This window comes from Oenanthe melanoleuca, chromosome 9 (genome assembly GCF_029582105.1).
Source record: "Oenanthe melanoleuca isolate GR-GAL-2019-014 chromosome 9, OMel1.0, whole genome shotgun sequence".
NCBI classification, from domain to species: domain Eukaryota; kingdom Metazoa; phylum Chordata; class Aves; order Passeriformes; family Muscicapidae; genus Oenanthe; species Oenanthe melanoleuca.
This window is the reverse complement of record NC_079343.1, coordinates 8,960,115-8,984,163: the sequence shown is the minus strand read 5'-3', so window position 1 is coordinate 8,984,163 and position 24,049 is coordinate 8,960,115. Positions and strand designations below refer to the sequence as shown.

Sequence of the window (24,049 nt, the reverse complement as noted above, 5' to 3'; positions counted from 1 at the left end):
CTTTGTTGAGAGTTCACTGAACCAGGCTTGCACGTCTCTAAGGAAAAAGAGTGGGATTTAGATGCTACAAGGTCAATATCAACATTTATCATATGAAAATAATAGAGACTGTTCTCTGGCTCCATTTCCATAGAGACATCAAATCTTTTTGGCAGTGATAGCTTCATGCAATGAACTACCAGTGCTTCAAGGACCACCTCAAAGCAAGTACGCTGCTGGACTTGCTGGTGTGTAGACTTTCAGTTATAACTGAACTATGAAATTAAAAATAATAGATAAGCATTGGAGTCTGCTATAAATACAGTTTGCTGGTAACACAGAAGATTATACAGGCAGAACATGGTTGTTACACTCACGTGAACCATGGTATCCTAATTTAAACTTGAAAGTGTGAAAATTAGAACCAAAAAGCACCCAATGTTTGCCTCACAATGGCAAATCACACTCATGCAGGACATATTTTTTCCTAGGCCATATTTTTACTTTTTATGATATTCACAAGTATCTTCATGTTATTACAGAATCCCAAATGCCCTGAAATGTTACCAAATCTACTACTCTCTTTTGCTGTTTGAAGATAAAAGAGAATGCATTGGCACCATCTTGGCAAAGGAGGGAGTCTTCAGCTACCATACCAGAAAAAATCATCTCTAGACATACATGCCCCAGGACTAGAAATGCCTTTTCCCCCTTACATTATATAATCATTAACAGCAATCATTTAATTGATTTATTATAATGACAAGCAACCCTGACATCGAAGCCATTAGGGAACTGCACAAGCAATTAAAAATACAGTTCTGTAGAAAGCATCATGAAACTGGTAACACAAAATGAAATAAGTTATTAAAGTTCCACTTAGAATTCTTATGAACCTATAAATATATAGTGAAGTATATTAAGTTATTTCTCCCAAATGCAGATAGCTAGTATGGAAACATGGTGAAAAATAAGGTATATAGTGAGAAACAAGGGACACAGGCTTCACTCCATTGGTCGGAATAAACCCTTGCAAAACAAATTATGCAAAAAATATCTCACATACTAATAATAAGAAATTTTTGCTCTTAGGGATGACATATTCCCGAGATTTAGGATGGATGTTCCCACTCTAATTTTTTTTTCAGAACCAGAGAGAATTGTATGGTAATTGCTGATTCTGCAATAAGAGTGCGACCAATATTGTTAACTGACTTTCCCTCCCAATTTCAGTTGGTAATACAGTAATTTTTCCACCTCCAGGATTATATTACCTGAGAACACAACCCCAAATGGCTTGGAAAAGAAGGGAATTTTATTGCACTGCTTTAGGCAGTGTCTACATTGGGTAGTTGTACCACTTTAACCATGGTTAGCTTACATTAAAGTAGCTGGTGTGTACATCAGACTGGTTTTCAAAGTGATTTAGTACCTCAGGCTACACTAAGCAGCCCTCCTTAGAGCAGACATTAATCCATTTTGCAGGAAGCGTGTTCCCTGTGGAGTTCATATGGCCCTAGCTGCTCTGCTGCCACAAGTCCTTTGCTTAGTAACTCTGTACTAAGCTGCCTTGATATTTCTGTGTCTCCAGTGTGTTGACACTGCCTTTGCTAGATGCACTTTCTGTTTAATTATCAGTAGCCCTACAGACACCAACATATCAAGCTTATCTATCTGCTCTAGGACACAGGTACCCCTCTGGGTCTCTTCATGGATCTGTGCTTAGTTCTTAGACCCAACTGCACTTCCCAAAGACACTTACTCAACCTCACATGAAGATATCCTGAAGTATAGATGGTCTCAGGGAATTGCCAGAGCAGAAAGGCAAAAGTATGACCAAAGCTTCACTCAAGGCTGAGTTAAAGTACAGGGCTCTGGTACAAGAGCTGTAAAGCAAGAGGCTGTGATGGAAACACAAGCAGATCTCCTAGACATAAGGTGAAAGTTGTATTTTTGCACCCAGGATATAGACAAAGCCAAAAAACTAACAAGGTGCATGGTGCCTGCACTGTGATAAATACCCACAATGGAACTGGCAGGCTCTGAGGACTCACTGAGGGTGCCCAGAACCCCATGCATAGATGAGGTCTGGCCTGGAAGAGAGTTATGAGATGGCTGGGACTATGCAGATGGCACAGAGAGAGAGCCCAGGAAAGGCAGCCACAATCAAACACAAACTTAACAGCCATCTTATCACCACTGCTGGGATTTGCCAGCAAGTATAATGTGCTTTATTGTTACACAAGGGAACACAGGGTTTTCAGATGGCTGGGTTTTTTTAAATTAAGGACACAATTGAAGGTGATAGCCCCCTTCCACCTATCTGTTCAACCCTCTCACAGACACCACCCTTTGTCCTTTAGTATGTGACATTCCCAGCTTTCGTCTGTCATGAGGAAACTCCTGGGTCATTCCTCCCAAGTCCTATCAACCCCATATTAAAAATCAATACTTTAAATTTCTCACTTAGGGTACATTTTAAAGTTCATATTTAGGACTTCATCCTCTTCACACAACACAATCCCATGTCTCCAGGGGAGTGCAGCTGTGTGGTAGCCACAGGAATGGGCAGGACTCAGCTCTTGCATTGCAGCTCCCTCAGTCCAAAGCAGCTGCTGGAGAAATGGGAGTGAGTGGCCACAGAGATGCTGTTGCATTGGGAGCAGCAGCATATCCTGCCACAGAGGATGTTGGTTTAGGACAGGAGGGGGAAGAAAGGAGAACAGTCAGAATCTTTCCTGCACTCCACCATGCAACTGATTGAGGGTACAGAGAAGACTTGCACCACATTAAATCTTGTCCTGAGCTCAAACACCTCACCATGGCCCCATGTCAGATGAGAAGTGGAGCTCCCATGAGATGCTGCCCATACTATCCTTGAGACCTTCAGAACTGGAAGAGTATTTCAAGCTCTGAGGGTTTGCTTTTCCTTTGCCACAATAAATGTTCACTGTGCCTTAATGCTTGAGCTGTATGCAATCCATTCTTTCTCTCCATTTGGGGCAAACAGGCCAAGTGTAATATTGGATTTCTTGCACTCATAACTCGAGTAAAGCACTACCATAACTTCTACAGATGTTAAGTCTGCTGACAGCAGCTACATCCAGGAGTAACCGGTTCTATTTTCACTAAAATCAACATAGAATATCTTCTGCACGTCCTTATGTAAAGCCAGTGAATGAGGGGACCCTGCAAGCTTGCCTCAGTGCAGTCTTGGGGCATTTTTGCTGAGGTGAACACAGGGCCAGGAACTACTATTTATGTTTTTATGGCTGAGAAACAGAACAGACAGGAAAATGGCCTGCAAAGACAGGTGAACTATCAATAGCCCTTGATTAAAACTCTTGAATTTATATTGCTTCAGTATTCAAATTTCAGAAAGAGAGAAGGGCTCTTGCTTCTCACTTCAATTCTGTTTCAAGAGAAAAGACTCTTTTCCAAATACAACAAAAGATAGTAAATTCTATTTGTTGCAATTACTGTATGAATAAAGGAGGGCTATAATTTCTAGGAAAATGAAAATAGTATATCACCATGTTCCCTTTGTATTTCTCTTTTATGTTGCAAGTTACTTCCTTTACTCTTGAGCTGGCTATGAGCAAAAGGAGTGAGGAGAGCTGCAAATATAATCTTGAGACCTCAGTACGCAAGAGCATGACTCATGAATGGTTCCTGGCTTATTTGCCTATCTACAAGCATCTAGTGCCAGCTACCTATGCACAGTAGCCTGCTGGGCTCCACACAACTATTACTGAAAGCTGCAGGTCTATCTGAGGCCCTTCACTACACCTTCTCTATGACCCTCATTCTTAACATCCAAATGTTTCAAACTGCAAGGGTGTTTTCCTTTGTTCAAGATACCTAAAACAAGCCTGCTGCTGCTTCCAATATTTTTAATTTCCAAGCCACAGTATAGGTCAATATGCAACACAGACTCATATTTAACATTGTACATGTGAAAAACTTGTTCTGAACAGAGTCACCAAGTACATTTAAACACAGGTTCTCCTTACCCCAAGAGGCTCCCACTTCTGCTGTACATTACGGTCCACATTGTGAGGCAGCAATAAAAAATTCAGGGTCTGACTGCACATCTTTAATACTGTCTTTGTGGGCATAAGAAAAGGAAAAACACTGATTTCACATAAGAACTCAATTAAGCACTGAGCCAGCTTGTGTCATGTTATTAAATGTGTTCCACATCTATCAACTACAAAGCACTGAACTGCTCCAACAAGGAATAAAGTTCTGCAGCCAAACATGGATCCCTCTGAAATCAAGTGGTGACACTGCCACTTGACTTCAGCAAGCCTGGGCTTTGCCCTAGAGGGATTGTCAGGACTGCAGTTTTTAATTTTGTTTTCCTAGGGGAATGGAGTTTATGCAAGCTTGCTTTGTGTATAAAGCATATCAGTCTAGCCTGGTAACTTTGTACCTACTGGAGAATGTCAAAGGACAGCCCAAAGACATGAAGTTTCTATTAATTCAGTAAAAATAAGAACATGGGTGGCAGAGAAAGACCCTATCAGTGCTCAGTGAAGGCCATGGGGCAAAACAGCTCACAAATCTTTCCATATCAGATAAGATGATCCACACAGGAGGCAGATATAGAACACCAGAGTTTAGTCCTGCAACCCCTGGAGCAGTTAATTTTTGTTGCTTTTTGAGAGTCTAAGCTCAAGATTCAGGATTAAAATCATTCAAGGTTTGGGGTGTTTTTGTGTGGTTTTTATCTCATCAGAGGACAGAGCATTCCAGTGGCTGCACAAGTGAGCAGAGGTGACAAGAGTAAGCAGTGATCGAGCACCATTCATTCTATGCCACCATCAGACTGTCAAATATCCCACCTGCAGAAATAAGTGGAAAGTGATTTGAAAGAACTCCTTGATGAGTAAGGTATTGCAAAAGCTGAATGATCATCCCTTAATCTCCTCTCTGATTCTTGCAGAATCACAATGCATTGCATTAAACCATTCTCAAATTTGCATCTCAGGGATTATCCTCAGTAAATCAAGAAGTATTTCCTTCTTAAATATTGTTTTGTGGACATATTTTAGATAAACACAATAGCCAGTTTCAGCTGTATTCCAGTGATAAAGACATATTCCTAGGAGATTTCCAAATTTTTTCCATGACTTTAGGTTTTCTGCAGTTTTTTTTAGATTAACACTGAGATAAATATGGGGCTTGTCTTTGTCTCTTTGGGCCAAAATCACCATGGCTAGAAATCCCATGCAACTTAGGAATTCAGTGCCCAGGAAAATTTTAGTCTATTAATTTTCAGATAGAACTAGAATTGTATAAGACCCACATGAATTATGTCTACTCTACAGCAGAAAGGTCTGTCACTTTTACTTTATTTTCTGCTGTGCATAACTGACACTTGACGAGTCAATAATCTGTGTTCGAGCAAATGGCCTTTTCTGGACTATACTTACAATTTTATAAGAAAAATCTAATTCTGAAAGTGTCCATTTAAAATAATAGATACTAACATGCCTATTTTTCATGAAAAAATTACACTACACACATTTTTCTGAATAAAGAGATGGTATTTTACAGACAAACGGATAATTTATTCTGGATTGTACCCCTGATAGGAGTGTTTTCACAGTAATTTGTGTCAAAATTGGTGGCGTTTTTTTAAGCTATGATATAGTTCTAGGACACTTGCATACTTAGAATCAGCCTTTGTTAGTGTGTGCAATCCAATAAATGTAAGAAATATCCCTGAATGAGAGAGCCCAGAGAAAAAAAATTAAATTCTTCAGTAACCTTAAAAAATTCTAATTTTTTGTACTTTGACACGGTTTCTTGAAGATACCACCTCATGTTGACAACTTCCACTGACTTCAGATGAGTTTATACATAAATTAATATACATACACACGTGTATTTGACACACATGCACATGTACAGCCTTGAAATCTTCACTGCATTACAGTCTGAAGATTTTTGCTCTGTCTCCAGTTCCTTCAAGATGTCTTTCCTTTTTAAGAATTCACTTTTAAATCTAAAGGCATTTCTCCCTTATTTATTTCTTCTGGGACCCAGTGCTCTACTTCTGACAAACATTAACTAGTTGCTAGTCTCAACAAGAGTTACATCCTTAGTATCCATAAAGGTGTCTTATTATTGTGAAGCAATCGGTTTTCTTATAAAGTAATCTAGTACTTGAGAGCAATATTACTTTAAAAAGTGGAACAGCCTTTTCCTGACAGATGCCAGAAAAAAGCAAGACAGAAAGGGTATAGAAAATATATTGTGAGCAGCACTTGCCATTCAAAGACTTGAAGCTAGATTTTAATCTTGCTCTGGGAAGAAAAATTGTGATTACAGCATATATACAGTAACTTAAGCCATGTAATTCTAATAATGTTAAGTGAGGAGCTGCTGATATCACCACATGATCAGCCGGGGTTATTAGGGAAAATTCCATAACAAGTCAAAATATTACCAGCAGAGCATAACTGCTTCTCAGTCTTCCAGGGACAATTTGTATCAGTTGCAACTGCCAGCCCTTAAATGCTCTCCATGTTCACTGTGAGGCAGGATAACAGTGAAACAGAAAAGATCTGGGTGATATGACAGCTTTAACAAGACACAAGATTCCCACAAGAACACAAGATTGCCAGGAGAATTTTCAACCATGTAGTTGAAACATTTTAACAGAACTGCAATAGCTGATCAAGGACACTTGCAGTGCTTATGGGTTTAGAGAGGATACTCATGGTCCTTACCTCATGATACAACAACAAGGACTCACAAGTACACTGTAGCCAACTTTGAGTTTAAATGAATTCCAGACCTTACAACCACCAAGCCTCTTGCATTATTTAACTTTTTCTTTCACTTATACCCTGATGGTTCTTCATGCCTACTTGTTTTATGAACTATGTGATTATATACTTTCTAAATTATAATAAGTAGTTATATGCCACATAAGTATATAGTACAATTATTATAAAATACTTGAGTTTGAGTTTATATAGAGTTTTGTATCACGTAGAAGAGAAATGATTGAGAGACTGGAAGAAAGCATAAGAAAATGTGCAGCTCTCTTGCGTGATGCCCTGGCACCAAAATTTCCAAGTGGATGACCCAAGCATAGCAAGACAGCTTGGTAAGTTGCTTCCAAGCTCTTGGACTCAGTGAAAGGATCTGACAGTCAAGGGCTTCAACATGAGCTTATAAAAATACAAAATGCAACTTGATTTTTTTCTACTGAAAAAGAAATTTTTTTTTCCTACAGGGAAATTATTACAGGAATCATTACATAAATGACATGACCATGTAAATCCCACACATAAGACTAGAAGATTAAAGTTTCAAAGAACAAGAACCCTCAATTCTGACTTTTATTGTGTTTCTTAAGCTTCTCTGAAAAAGCTCTGCCTTTCTAAAGGCTGGGGCTGTTATTTCTAAAGGCTTCAGCAGGGCCAGAGTTCCACACTGACTCTTACTCTAAAATGAACATTCAGCCCTTACCACAGGCTAGTTGCCTGTTTCTGTGAAGTTGTGTCACGCTGTATGTCAAAGGCTGCTCTAAATGGCCAGAATGGGCTCTTGTGGCCTTATGAAACAATCAAGATTCACATGCCAAAAAATATCAGAACAAGACAACACCTTTGCAGAATCAAATCTCATGGATTTATGCACATACCTAAAGCTCTACAAAGTCCAGATATTTTGCATTCTTATTTTAATATCAAATTTTTATTGGCTGGAGTGCTTAGTAATTATGGTTGTTTGCTTTATTACAAGAGTATGTGACAGCAATCAGGCATGCCACTTGAAGAATTCACTGTGCCCATTGGAAAAACCATCCTAGTGTCATTAAAAACTTTGCACAAGGTTTTACTGGAGCATCCCAGGGCTGCAAATTGGGAAGAGAGGCTCTCCTATATAGCTTACTTTTTTTTTTAAGTCTCTTGCCTGGTTTGATGTTACCACAGAACAGGCCCTGCTCCAGGGGAGCATAGCAAGCTGACAGGAGGTGTGGCACAAAACAAAGCTGGATTTTGCTCCCTGACCCAAGACAAAATGCCTCTGTGGTCACACAGCCCTGGGCTACCTCTGTGGAGCTGTGGTGTTAGAGATGCTTGTGTAGGAAAAAGGATTATTCTAGAAATCAGTTCTGAACCGTTCACATCCATTGATCAATTATAATTGTTTCCCTTTGTCAGTCAGCCCTGAAGTAGGATTCTGCAGGGAGGATGTGACAATATTTCTGAAACCGTTCCAGTACCTCCCCCTTTCCCATCCTCAGAGGCCAGGTACTCAATCTGGTCTTAGCTCTGCCCTGCTTCTAATCTATCCTGCATTAACCACAGGATTTGCCTGCTGTAACTACAGCTCCTTGCTTACAACAACTGGAGCGCTCTATCTTTGGCGGGGTGAAGAGCTCTGGTCTCACACACATAAATGATGTGATGAATGCCAATGTGGCAAAGATTCAAAGGTAAATTTAGCCCCAGAACTGCATTGCACACTGTTAACTGCTTGTGAACACAAAAGGCTCTAAGCTCCCCTCAATGAATTCACATACAATTTTTGCATCATGTGCTCAGGAACAATTTGGCAATGTATAAATTGTGGTTGCAAGATGCCTTTTTACTTTATTCACTTGAGTGATTTTTTTTATTAGTTTTCAGACCTTTGCCATTATTTCACCATGGAAGCATTTCACATAGAAACACACAGCCATACTTCTGAGGCTTTGAATTTGAATTATTCCAATTAAAAATACAAAAACCAAAACCCCAACAAAACAATGAATAAAAAGCACTTGCTTTGGGCTTCACTCATGGTAGGTTTGGACAATCTTCACTTCAGAACACAAAATCGAGTTCTGCTTTTCCTGTTGAAACATATGGGATTTGTTCTTGCACAGCTAATAGTGTCTAACTGGGGGTTTGCAGATTGAATTGCAGAAGTGGGCACAACATTTTTTGCATCACTCTGGATTATATTTTGTTTAATTCAGTGTTTTATAAGCCCATAGTAGAATAAGTAAAATGAATTTGTGAATTCTAGATAGAATAACAGTTATTTTACTTATGAAATTCTACTTTCATTCGTATTTGGGGTGTGATCCCATAAAAGTTGGGGGATTTTAATATAAAACCAGTCTTCAATCATGCAACTGTTTGTAAGTGAAAGAGCCAGATATCATCCAGGAGCCACAAAATACGCAGGTATGAGAGTGTGATTCAGACTGAAATAAAATCCTTCACTTGTCATCAGAAGGGGAGAAAACTAAATACAACCACCATAAAGAAGGTTAACATTTTATCAGAGTATAGTTTCTGCTCAGGTGCTCTAGGGCAGCTTGTTCACTCTCCTAGCCTTGTACTATTTCCTGTGGGTGCTGCCCTGCGAGCTTGTAACATTCAAGAGCAGACCTAGCAGACAGTTTTCACATGCCAAGTGCTACTTTCAAAGCAATCATTGCTGCCTTTAGCTTGTAACTGGTGCATACAAAGAGCTAGAGACTTCATTCAGAACAGCAGGGGAATAATATGGATATATAAACAAAATGAATATCTTACACCACTGTGCATGTAAGAAAATTCTATTTGAATCACCTTCAGCATGGTCATTCATCTCTCAATACATTTCCTAATTAATTGATTCTACTAAACCTTAGAAATTAGACCTTTAGCTTAAGAAATAAAATATTATTCAGCCCAAATATTTATTAGAGTATATATTAAGCAGTACAACTAAGCAGTGATTTATAAGCCTCAAGAAGACAATGCCCCAAAATATTTCTTCCAAAATAGAATGGCTTTAAAAGTTATAACCTTGCTGACAGGGGTTATTTTTTCTATGTAAAGGGAGTATTTTCATCTAGGCATCTAAATTCACTTCAATCTTGCCTAAGTTACGATCAGCTGCTGACTGAGAATTATACATAAGTAAGCATGGGCTGAAACAGGAACTAAGTTTTTAAACTTAGACTGCCCAATAGTTAAATGGCAGTAACATGGCCCAAGTCAAAATGGATTGCAACTGAAAATAGAGCTGGGGTTTTTTTCTGAAGTACTTTTAAAAACAGTTATTTGTAAATATGCCTGATTAAAAAAACCCCAAATTACATTGGATTCTATATAAATAGTTATCTGGAAAGTGTACGTTGATGCTCAGCAGCACTCAAGAAGGCAAAAGGAAATGAAAGCACAATTAGAAGTGTAATGAACTTAAACAGAAAATGCCACTGCAATGTTCTGCTAATCTATGGCTCAGCCACTCCTTGAGACTTTGTGTAGTTAGTCCTCTCACCTCAGAAGAAGGGAAAAAACTTAAACAAGAGTGATTAATATGATCTTAGAAACCTGTAACAGCTTCCATGTGAAGACAGATCAAAACACTCAGCATTCTGGTGAAAGAGAGGGAAGAGAGGGACTTTAAATATCAGAGGGGTGGATAAGATTATCAATGATATCAGGAGTTAGTCATGAAGATACTGCGTGGCAAACTCAGAAATAAAACCAAAGGGAGCACTTCTTCCATGATTACATGTAGCTGGTTGCAAAACACTATCAGAAGCATTGAATGCCAACAGAGAAACAGAAGACCATTAAGTTATACATAATTTATACAAGTTCATAGAACAAAACCTCCAAGGGCTGTTAAAAACTAAGTGCAAATGCAGTCTTAGTGTTAAAAAGGCTACAGATTATAAAAAAACTCTAGTATGTACACCAACGATCATATGTCTACCCTTATTCATATTCCTTGCCTCAGCATGTGCTGCTGTCTGGCTATTGTCAAAGGCAAGGTATTAGTTCAGAGGGACCATTAACCTAATCCAGTAGGGCTGCTTTGGATTCAAGCAGGTCAAAATGACATATGAAATAGGTCTTATAAGTCTTGAACATGCACACTTTATTTAAAATTATTCAAATGGAAACAGAGCAGATTCATAACAAAATAAATTAACACCATTCCAGTTAAAAATAATAAATAAAAATACATAATAGATTTAAGATGATCTTAAGAAAACAGACTGTAGAAGAGACATTGTGAATACTATCAAGTTTTTCCCAAGATCCCATGCAATTTAGATTCTTGGAGGTTCAGAAGTCCATTCTGTACCTCCACGTGACAGAAAGAATCCACATTCAGGCATTGACTTGGAGCATTCCTAAGCACCAGGATGTTCTTTTTCTCCCAGACCAATCAGAAGATACATCAATATCTCCCCCGTTGTTTACCAACAGCCAAGAATTGAAGCCACACATCCTTCAGGTTCCACAAACTTTTCTGCTGGTTAAACAGCAAGTAGTGGAACATTTCAGTAAGAAAGTGCTCCATTTTCCCAAGGAGTTGACTTTGAAGGTAGTAAAGGAATAAATGCTACTAGGAAAAGGAGTGGCTATAACAGGTATTGTGTCCTAGCGGACAAACTGCAAACACAGGACCTGTTCCATACATGAACACAACAGAGCTGCTCCATCCCTGATAGCCAATGCCTGTCAGCAGAAGGCAGGAAGCCAAGATATCATTAGATGCTGTCTAGACTTGGAACATTCTCCACAAGCCACAGGGACATCAGCCAAAGTTATCTGTAAGGATGGACCTTGAACACTCAGCATGCCAAAGGAGGAAAATAAAACAGGAAAATATAAAGTCAAGTGGAATTGCCTCTGACTTGGAGTTTGTGCTTTAGGATAGTTTTGTTGTGATATGTCCAAGTCTTCTAGATACAAGTGCAGCAGAGCAACAGAATAACTGCCCTCTGTAAATTGCTCAAAATAGGACATCCCTTGATATGGATTCAGTTGGTCTAATAACTGAACTGTGTTATTCTGCACAAACCTTGTTTTGTACTGAATAATGGTCAGTCTCTTCATATATCATTGGGGCAATTTTTGTCCCCTTCATTAAAGAATAGAGAGAACAAATCAAATACTCTGATTTTCACAAGGATTTTGAATGCAAGGAGGGCAATAAAGAGTAACACTCTTCTATTTTGTCCAAAAGTACTGACTGCTACATCCTCTCTGAAAGTGACCAAAAGTATATTATTTGTGTAGCTTCATAGGTTAACAAAAACAGGACATTATCTCATTAATTCTTTTCAGTTCTGGGCTCTTCTTCATTTTTTAATGTTTTTAGAGTAATTGACCTCTCCTGCAATCATTGCTCAAACCATTGTCAGCTGAACAATCTTTTTCATCCTACACCCAAGTTCTATAACAATTTGTAACAGTGCTACTGTTTTTTACAATGATTGCTGTTAAGCAACAAATGCCTTCTATTATAGTAAGGTCACCTGTATAAGCAATTTACATATCAGACTTTTTTTTTTTTTACCCACTTCCAGTTCCTTCTCAACTTCCTCTCCTGTGGGCCTATTCTCACAGTGCACTTTATGAGCTGGAAGACTATTGAATTGCAACAATGACGTCATCCTCCTCCTGAAAATGTTTAATGGCATTTAATTTTCCCCCTGTGTTCAAATTTCCTTTAAAAACAGACTCAATAAATTAATGCAAGAATTAAGTTTTTTTTTGTTTAAGTGTATTGTCTTCAACTTCATTTTCAAATTGTTTTACAGAATGTGTTTGCCAGCTGTTCTTTCATTGTTTCATACCTCTTTATATCCAATTTTCTAGTTAAATGCTTACTATCTGGCCCAAATTCTGCTCCCTAGTGTGCATGATCGGAAGTCACAAGCATATCCAAGAGCTGGAACTGGCTCTAGCTCTTCACCCACAGCCTGTCACATCTTTCAGTATTTTTTTACTATATCCGTTTCATTTATTCTTAAATGATCTAAGCCATTTTACTGAGGCAGCTTTTAACAGACAAGTGTGTATAACTAACAGCACCTTCACTGAATTTAAAGTTACCCAGATCTTATGTTTTAAAACTTAGTGTGAAGCAGGTTATTTTAATACAATACTCCTTGACAGTTGAAGAGAATCCAGTTCTACTCAAAAACTGGTGAAATCTGAAATATCACTTCAATTAGGAAGCCAGATCAGATGAGTTATAGATTAAATTGGTTAGAAATCTTATATTATACAATACTTATACATTTATACACTTTGCCATTGTTTTAATATTTATTTTAGAGGTTGACAGCAACTAATTCAGAAAACAGGGCATTTTAAATTTGTTATAAGTTTTCACACACTGGGATATTATTACTAAACTAGAGGTTAAGGGAGAAGATAGTCCAAAAGTAACATTTTATAGATCAGATGATTTATTTATGCAATTAAAAATTTACAGTAGGCTTTCAGCAAAACCTACTATTACTTTTACCAGGATTAAGCTTTTGCTCAAGCTTTATTCCATGCCTAGTTGTAGTTAACACCTGCTGCTTCAGAGCAAGGTTGAACTCTCCTCTTAGTGCCTGTAAGTTCAGGCCTTTACAGTAAGTTTTACACATGAAGTGGCTGTAAGGACTTAAGAATGAGTCAGTCACAGTGAGTTACTGCTGCTGTCAAAACCATCCATCACTATGTCTAAAGATTCCCATAGTTGGCTGTGAAACTTGTAGATACCTTGTAATATGAATGCTATTGCAGCTGTACTCAGTTATATCAACAGATGTTTTAACAGAGACAGGATGCTGAAAGAAAATATCCCGGCTGGCTTAACTTCAACACGCAGAAAAATACTTGGAGTCCTTAGAAATACTTAGAAGATAACATGACATTTGACACACCCACAATGGACATTACAATGTAACCAAAGGGAATGGGGATGATTTGACATTATTTGTTTCATGTAACAGGTGCTATGAGCAGAGGAGAAGCAGTAGATGTCATGCCTTGACTTTAGTAAGGATTTTGAAAAGGCTTGAAAATCATATGCAGAGAGCAGCTGTCAGCTGCTCTCTGTCAGGAGAGGGGGTGTCTCTAAGAACAGTTCTGCACTGGCTCTGGTACCACTCAATTGATGTTGGATGGCCAAAGTTAATTTAAATTCTAGACAAGCAAAAATAAAAAACTAAACCCACAGATACAAGTCAGTAGGTACAGAGAATATTTTTCTTCTAAAAAAAGGCACAGATCTGCAGGATTACAAACAGTGATTAAACCATCAGAGGCACTTCTGCTCCATGTTGACTTCTGTTTGGGCTACAAAATACTTCAGATTTTGTCTTGCAGAGCTGCTCCAGAAGAAAAAGAATATAAACTGTTCCCTTCAGACCAGGGAAGGAGTTAAAAAGGCATGAGAAACATTTACATGCCTTGTTTTAGTTGTTCCAGCAGAACAGGTAATTCCACAGGAAATGTTAGCATGAGACCATTACCACTAATTAGATTTAAAAGCTATAAAATTAGTCTTTTATAGGTAAGTACACAGTGGAAGATAAATGCTGTTATTTACACCTGATACGGAGTGTAGCATTTTTATGACAATATGTAGTATTGGCTTACATTTTGAAGAATAAATTTTAAGACTATTTTTGATGGAGAACTGCACTTTTTTTTTTGTGAAACAAAACTTCACTCCACAAAGTATTTTGTATACATTGACAGTATACAGATTCCATGCAAAGATTAAATCAAAAGTTATCAGTATCATCTGACTTACAGGGTAGATGCCACTTTCTTTCATATTGCAGGGAAATTGCATCCCACATGACATCTCCCAGATGACCAATTCTTGGTTTTCAGACAATATTTACACCCCACCCCAAGAAATCAAAAGTTTTCCCTGGAAGTTACCTCCATCACCCTTCAGCTCTTCAGAATTTCCAATGGCAATTTTTTTCAGCTCAGTGTATACCTGTACAACTCTCAATTTATCTGAAGAAATAACTACATTTTTGATATCTGCTCTGTTTAAATTGACAGCTCAAGACTTTATTAAATTCTGACAAAATTTCTACATAATAATAATAAAGCCCCCTATCCTTCTCTATCAAAGGACCAGCTGCCTTATCCTCCTCCTGCAAAGATAAAACTAACATGCTACCCTTGGCTTCAGTGACTACAAGGCTGTGTTTCTAGAAATTTCTTAAATTAGATTACATTACATTTCACTTCAGTCCTTATTTTGTCAGATGCTAAAATAACTAACAAATTTGGTCTTTTAAAATGCTAAGCAAATCCATGAATTTAGATTTTTTTTTTTCTTTAAAGTGGACATTGCTCCCCAAATTAGGACAGTAACAAAGGTAATATAATTATCTTCTTGACAACCATGTGGAAAGAAGAAAATGTAACTGTTCCTCCTTCCCCATCTCTCCAGAAAGCAGGTAAGGAGTCAACTGTGAACATAATTGTGGTACCAAGAATCATATACTCACTAATCATAACTTTTTCTTTAAACATAATTAGTTAGTTATCATGTAATTTTTGTCTTTAATAATGCCTTACACCTTCATTCACTCTAGCGTTGCAAACCTGCCCTGTCTGGCTGCACTGGAAACTAGAAACTCACTACAAGGAGTCATTTGTCCTCCAAATGTGCAATGCAACAATGAACATTATTAAAAGTACTCATGATAGAATCTCTGCTGAGAATAATTATATATTACACAAAGATTTTTTTCCATCTATAAGAATGAGTCTAATAAAAAGTTATTAGAAAGAGAAAGGCTGAATAATTTCTTTATCTAGAAATAGCACATTTATTCCAGATGTTCTATTTACATCCTGTTTACCTCAGATTCCACAATGGTGCTTTGTTTGCCTCAATCTGGTTTGCATTGCTGAACACTTGTCACTATCTGCAGGTACATGAAAAGATATCAAACCCATCTTAGCCAGCTTTTCAAACACAATTTCAATCCTTCAAGTTGCTAAAATTTTTTGTAATGCTTTACCAGAATTTTAAAAGGAAGTAGGAAAGAAGCTGCGTTATTAAAGATGTTTTCAACGAAAACTTCAAGGGAGAGTATTTTAAGAACAGACAGCCACCTGGGCATTCTTCTGACTTACTGATAATTTCCTTCCTAGGACAAAGGAGCTCATCCACACAGTAAAAGCACTTCTCTGACTGTCCCTATAGACAACTTTAGCAGGTCAAAACTATACCTTAGAATGCTGCCACAAGTCATGACTTGTAGCCTAGTGTAGGGTTTAGTAACAAGAGCTAATTAGGAATCTGTCTTTTGCAACACTGGTTTCCATTCTCAAAATGCCACTTTCCATCCTGGAATAAATGGGCCTACTGCAGCCCAGTCCAAGAATATTCTATGCTTTTCAATAAAAATGCCCTGGCCAACATTCTAACACTGTGGCAGAAATTGATCCCTATTCCTAAGCTTTTCAAGAACATTTGAACACCATCTATCAATGCAGTTATTGCTTCTAAATTAGTTACAGAAATTCTAACAATGGTTCTTGAAGGAAGTAAGAGGAAACAATACTAGGAATGCACTCAGAATTGGCTTTAAATAGATGTAAATTAGCTTTGATTGAGATGAGCTTCAGACTACAGATCAGCATGAGGAATGAGAATTTATTTAGGATTAAATTTTTATCCTATTTTAGAAAACCAAGTCAAGTAACAATGGGAACTATATTAGAGGCAATTACACCTTCAACAGGCCAAGAGCAGTTCAAACACACCCTTGGGCACTCACAGCCACAATGTACTGGTCAAAAACTACCACACACCATCACATCATTCCACCCATGGTACTGGTGCTGCTCTTCTGGGTTTTTCTAGGAAAGGATGGAGCTTTCCCTGTTCAGCAGTGCAAGCTCAGCACAGTGCAGGCATTGGCAGGGACTCATCCAGCCTGTGCAGAAGTCCAGCAGCCAGGGAAGTCCTGGAGCCACAGAAAAAGCCCTGCCTCGCTCTAAACCTTGTTTGTCCCCAGCCACAGTCAAAGGTACCAAGCCTGTCCCTGCTACATGCAGCAGAAGGGCTCACAGCCAGCCCTTAGGAATGGGGCAAGTAAGGACAGCAGCAGTCAAAGTGGGCCTAGCCCTGGGCTTCACCTTGCAGATACCAAAGAAAAAAAAAGAGAGAAATCCCTGCCAGGGTCCAGAGCATTCACGAATATGACCCTGCTGAGGAGACTGCTGGGCCCACACCAGCTTTTGAGAGAAGCCAATTTTAAACTCTCCTTACAAAAACATGAACTGAGACTGTTCTGTAGCCTGTATGACCATCCTACATGTAGCCATTAAATAGACAGCTAAGTTAGTCACAAATTAAACCAGAGCATATGACTGCTGCTGTATAGACTGCAATAATTTTATTGAAATAAATATTTTCAGTAGAAGTTGACAACAAGGATGTATTGAATTACTAGGATTCAATGGGTTTTCAGAGGAATCTAGTCAATTTTGAAATATGTTCTCAGATTTTACTATAGAGACAGTTCAACCTTGACAAATCCCAAGATAATGATCTTTTAAGGGCATTATGTACTTAGCTGACACAAATAGCATATTTTAATTACAGTTAATAAGAGTCAGATTTTGTTTTGAATTCCATGATGTCAAACCTGGCATGCTCCTTTAAGGAGTCTGTACAAAGAGCACAATAGTTTTTTTTCCTGTAACTCATCTAGACTTTTTTTGCTCATGTCAGTTTGACCTTGAAGAGAACATGGTGTCCTTTGAGGTCCTTTTTTAAGAAAAAGTCACACTCAGGGCCAACAATTCTTTCCCTAAAGAGACCTTTGTATCTCTAGCTGGTGAAATCTGCTGCTCTACCATGCACCAAGAAGCAGTGTTCCTCCTGTTTACTAAAGAATACAGTTACAACTGAGCTCTGATTCCAGAAGTCTTCACCACCAGTAAGGGAACCTTCTGTACCAGTGTTAGGAGTCTGCTGAGATAGGGTGTTAAACATGCAGCAGATCAGTACAAGTTTATATAAGGTCTAATTTCTTAGTTGCTTAGATAGGATAAGAAACAAGGCTCCTGAAAGTTACTAAACAATGTGAATAGACCAATTGATTTCAGTAAGCTTATTTATATATCACCCATTATTAAAGTGTCTGTGAATTTGGGCTATTACCCTATCAATTTTAATTATGACAATTAATTTATTACATTTGCCTGCATGTAACATCTGGTGCTTTTTATTGATATCACAAGCTGTCCTTCAGATTCCATCATCCTGTAATAGTTTTGCAGCTAGCTGTAAATATGCCAGCAGCCTTACTAGGATTTCTCTAGATAGTTCAGTGGAATTAAGCAAACAAGGCTGATAACAGAGATATTTTCCTACCATTACTGTTCTAATGGATTCGGATTGACTACAAGGAGGCATTCAGAAATTCCACAAGACTCAGTTTTTCCTATATGCAGTGCCAGTCAAGTGCTTGTGGACAATAATTTCTTTGCTTGATCCATAAACTGTGCTTACAAAATTCATCAAGCTCAATAAGGATATGCATCTAAGATGGATTTATACTTCCAAATAATTCTGCTGGCAGCTACTTTGTCAAGGAGTGTAAGACAAAAAGGGACTGTTAAGATAGCATAGTCTTGTTTCCTGCATAACACAGGCCAGTGAACCTCACCCAATAATTTGTGCTTCAAGACCATTATTTGCTTTTGAGTTATAGCATCTCTTTTAGAAAGATCTTCACTTATACACTAAGTGGAGGTGAAATTACTGCATGTCTAGGTAAGTTGTTCCAGTGATGAATAACCCTTACTGATAAGAGGCTGCCTTATCTCTGGTCTGAATTTACATAGCTTCACTTTTCATGATTAGATTTCTCTCTTTTCCAGCTGAATATAAGAGCTCTCTAATTTTTCCCTACAAAGACACTTGACCACTGTTAAGTAACATCTTAACCTTTACTTGCAGAAGTTAATGGACCAAGTAGACATCTTACAATACACAGAATGTCCTTATAGCCTAATTAATTTTTTAGTTCTCTGAATTTACTCTCATTTTTAATGCATCCTTTCTGAAACTTCATACCTAAAGGGGCCTATAATTTCTATAACACTAAGATTCTTTCTTTCCTTACTTTTGTACTTATTAAGCAAACCTTCAGAATGCCATGTCCTCATGAAACCAAGAAAAATAACTTACAGATAAGCTTTTTAACAGAGTAATTGAAAGCACATAGGCAATTAAAGATGCCTATAGAAATCTTAGAACCTAATTCCCCCTGACAAGATGAAAATACCTGATGCAGGATAAGTCTAATACTGGACATTACTCAGGATTCAATTTGTTATCAAATACAAAAATTTCTTGTAACTACCACTAAGTTAACAGAAGCAAGACCAACTTCAAGAATTTTTAGAATATCCAATTTTATCTAAACTTCATATTTGGGTGTGTCATTTTCAGTTTTAGGCTACATTTTAGGTCTGAGAACCTTAGAAAAATCTCTTTAAAAACAAAACCACAAACTTCTGTCATTTTTTAACCATCCTTACAAAGTCAGTTTTGAGAGGAAAGAAGTTGTTTGCCAGTAAAGTCTGTATTGCCAGAAAATAAATAAATATAAACAAGTAATTAGTTCTACTTGATGCTGTTTAGAAGTGGCATACAGTTAAATAAGCCCTAAAACTTCTAAAAGCTTATGCGTGGGAACAAGCACTCTAAAGAGCACCCACTAACCCATTCCTTTGCTTGAGCCAGGATTTCTTCTGTTTCTATGTCAAATTGTCTCCCAGGAAACTGAAGAAAGCAGTCCCTTCTCAACTCCCCACAGATTTGTGTACCCTACTTTCCACTATTTCTTCTCTCTGGTACTGTTAGGAAGCTCACTGATTTTTCTTCAGCTGTTTTTACACAGTGAGTGCCTATATTTGCAATTATTTATATACACACATACCTGTGGATGTATTCCAGCTAAACTAGGTTTTGCTTTTCTAAATGGGGAGGATTGGCTATACAGAAAGCTTTCCTCTGGCCTGTGCATCAGTTCACTGCCTAGGCCAAGCCAGCTATTACACACAGCAACACTGCATGAGGCTCAGAGACTACTGAAAATTAGTTGCATGCATAAATCATTTCATAGAAGTGGGTAGACAAATCAACTCTAATTTAATAAACATTTATTCTGTCTGATTAACAACTATTTGAAATTGAGCTCTTTTTCACTGTTTGTAACTTTGACTTCAGGATCCAAGGTGACTGCATTGCATTTGAGAAAAAAAAAAAAAAAACAACAAAACAAGTAGCACTAGAGAATCGCTGAAAACTAAAATAATTTGACAGATGTGACACTCTCTCTGAATACCTTGGCAATTCAGATTCCTATTATGCATTGTACAGCTCTGTCTTTTGAACTGCTTTACAGTCTCCATATAATATTATGTGCCAGATTCATGACCACCCAAGATGGTTGCTTCTTTTATTGATAAGGCAATTACTAGAGCAAATGGGGTTAGGGGATTTCTGTTCTAAAGCAGAAACAATACTAGATCAAGATCCAGGGCAACTAAGTTCAAGGCTGTCATTAAAAATCTGGATGACTTAATTACAAGCATTTACAGTTAGAAACTAGGCACTCTGTGAAGATAGAATGTTTAATGAAACCCATGCCTCAGGCACCAGAGTTGGCAAAGCACTTCTTCATATTTAATGCATTACACAACTAGCACAGATTTTGGGTTTCTGCTTTGTACAGGAGACAGGGAGATACAGGGCAAGACCTGCTCTAGTAGGTGCCTCTGCCTTTCTCAAATACAGTTTCAGCAGTGCTACTGGCAGCCCATTAGACATCCAGGTGAGGCTGTGATGGACCAGAACAAAAGAGACCTCACCCTCTGGGGATGCTGAGCAGCTCCTCTCAGCTCTGGGTGCAGAAACACAAGCATAAAAGTTACCCTGAAGGCTAGCGCAGCACTAGGAACTGTGGTAACAGCTAAATCATTAGTGCTAGAGAGCTCCTTTGCATTATCTTTCTGCTATGTTGTTCATTTTTCCCCTGTAGTTTTGAGCTTCATTTAACTTTCACATTTCTTGGTCTCTTGTTCATGCACAAAAAAAAAAAAAATAAAGTAATGTAGGCATATAAACCCCCAAATTGGACAATTTCCACACACACTTTAAAATAAAAGGGCCAAACTTGCCAAAACAATCTTATTCTTGTGACTAGAAGAGACCTACTCATGTTAGCAAGAGCAAATTAGTTCTTTGGCTCCTTTCCCCAAAATTTCTTTTTAACAAAAGAGTTTACCTCATTAATATGTACCATAGGAAGCTACAAGAAAGCAACTAGAAAGATCCAGTGTTAGGCTAAGCTGGAAAAAATTAAGTCACTTTTAGGATTTTCTAATGTTATAAATAATTAAGACTTTAAGGTAAAGTAAGGCTTCCTCCAGATGCAATAGGGAAACCACCAGAAATCTGACTCATTACTATGAGTTATAAATCACAGATTAAATCTTGATGAAAGGAGCCATGGAACAACCCACACAGCTGAGAGATATTTGATGGTATAAACAGGCATAACATTAGTAATTCCCTTCAACTTGATCAACTGAATAAGATCACTTTTCTGAAGTACCACATTATACTAGTGGTTAAATAATGAAGGCTTCATTAGAACCATAGAACTATTTAGGTTGGAAAAGATATTAGGCTCATCAAATCTGACTGTTAACACAGAAGTGCCAAGTCCACCACTAAACCACATCCCCAAGTGCCACATCTACATGTCTTAAATACCTCTAAGCATGGTGACCACCACTTCCCTGGGCAGCCTAGTCTAGGGCCTAACAATCCCTTCCAAAAATAAAGTTTTCCTAATATCCAATCTAAAGAACCTCTGGTGCAACCTGAGGCCATTTCTTGTTGCTCTACCACTTGTAAGGGGGAGAGGAGACCCCCATCTCAGCTCTATGGTTCTCTTTTACCCCCATTTCTCCAGATCCCTCAGCTGCTCCTCATCAGACTCACACAACAGACCCTTCACCTGCTCCCCCACCTTTCTCTAGACATTCTCCCTCAAACACAGATATGCTGCCCTCAGCTTACCTGCAGCTAGTCTTGTTCTATTTGAGACTTGAAATTTCAGAGGTTATTTCTGTTAGTAATAAATAAACTTAAAGTTTCAGAGATGTTCTTATTTTTGAAAGACTTTCAGAATGCTCCTTAGAGAAAGTTTGATTTTCAACACTGTTTTTTAAACATTTTTTCCTTTTGAAACACAATTTTTTTTAACACCTGTGATCCGTGTTGTTAAATGGGCACACCTCAACTCAGAGCTTACACCTCCAAAATCCTTTGTACTCTGAAGTGAATATGGAGGAATCTAAAACAAAATAAGTCAGAAACAACAAGAAATATACAAAAAAACCCCAAACTCTATGTCTTTCCAACAAGCACAGACAACAATGACAAAACTTGTTTCCCAAGGTGACCTCATTGTCACTGATATTCCAAACAAAATACATTAATATAATTATTACATATGGCCCTCAATGAATACTAAATCCAAAGTATAGATATATATATAATACTGGCTATTAGCCAGGAAGACACCTTGAAAGTTCTCTGACTTACATTTATACACAGCTTTACAGGAAGAAAGTCTTCTTCATTCTGGAAATAATTACTTGGTTCTCAGCCCACAACTGCTGCCCTCTCTAAAAAGAGGAAAAAAAAGATGGCATTTGGTAATGAAGAGGAGATTTTTAGCTTACAGTATTTAAGAGAAGCACACCTGTGATATCATTCTGCTAAACTACACCACAAAACTTTCCCAACCCTCCTCACCTCCATGGCACCCATATTAGCTGCACTCTCACTCCAAGCCAAAAGCAGCTCCAGGTACTCCCAGGGCTCCTTTCATGTGTCTTGGGTGAAGGGAGCACCCCCAGAACAGCTGAACCGCATTACCCTTAACAAGCCAAAGGCCAGGGCTCCAAAGTGGACACGGGTGCTGAGGCTGGCACTTCTATCACAGCTGGGTGTGGTTAATTTAAGTGACAAGCTGTGGATGCACTTATAGAAATATTGCACATGATGCAAAACTGTTCACTTCAACACAGACAAAGCTGGCTTTGACACTGATACATTCAGTTATACTTGAGAGACTTTTATCTGGCAGAACATTTTACAGGTGTAACATGTTACACTGTAATTCAGCAGGATTGCATGACTCATTTGATAATTAGTGAGAGGTCTTTCAGCAGGCCCAAACAAAGACCCAGGAAACTAATACCTTCCAAGAAACTTCTTATTCATCTCCTAAGGATTATATACCAGAGTAAGGAGTGGCTGACCATGAGCAGAAACACCTGGTAATTGCCATTGCAAGGTTTCTACAGAGCCAAATTAGAGACATAAACAATTAAAATTAATTTCATTGGACTTTGCTGTTCAGAAAATAATCACATGGGAAAAAGAACTGGAGTAAGAAGAGACAAATCATAAAAATGATACTGTTTGCACTTTCCAGGTATACTTTGGATATTCATATAGTCATATGCAGAGGTTAAGAAATCTTAATATGCATGTTGGTGCTTCTAGTAGGTGTTGGTTGAACTATTAGGAGTTTTAAGAGACGGATACTTCAAGTCATTACTTCTATAGCACTCTTCATCATTGTTCAGCTCCAGTATAATTGTGCTAGGAATTTACTAATAGACCTGTGCTAAAACAACATTTGTTGTCGAGGAAAAGGGGAGCAAAACCCCAAATCTGTGTAAAAGTATGCAAGCAGCTAAGGACTGTTCCAGCAAACCTCACTAGGTTCATATTGCCCAATAACCTCGTTCTTTCAATTACAGTTTCTGCCACCCTCAGAGCCATTGTCATGGGCAGAGAATGCAGTAAGAAATTGATCCTGGACTTAGGAGAATAGAAACACACACTCTCCCTCATTTCAGGACAGGCCACCTCTGATTTATTCCACCTCAGGTTTGTGATGAAGCAATCCAGAGCAGTTTAGTTTCTGCCACCTGCTAAATGCTCAATATAAAAGTGTCAACATTTGCAGGAAGAGGTAATAGCCTTGGTTGGAACAGCGGAAAAAAAAAGAAAGCTAGGAAAAGCAGAGTAGATGGCAGGGACTCAGCTTGTCAGTTCATGGTAGGCCATGCAGAACACAAGATCATACATGAAGACAGGCTGAGCGGCTGAAAGTATATATTTTTCCAAGAATATTAATTAATAAAAACTATTATTTCTGCCCACAGATCCTGCCTACCTTATACTC

The 24,049-nt window shown here is 38.1% G+C and overlaps 1 long non-coding RNA gene across 4 annotated transcripts in view; it reads right to left on the bottom strand.

Annotated features, from left to right (window-relative positions):
* The window catches only part of LOC130256702 (uncharacterized), a 177,143-nt gene that overhangs the window by 141,962 nt on the left and 11,132 nt on the right, over positions 1-24,049 (bottom strand). For all 4 annotated transcript variants that reach the window (XR_008841168.1, XR_008841167.1, XR_008841166.1 and 1 more), the window contains one exon: positions 22,393-22,475. This is a non-coding gene — a long non-coding RNA (uncharacterized LOC130256702). The remainder of the gene's footprint in view (positions 1-22,392; positions 22,476-24,049) is intronic.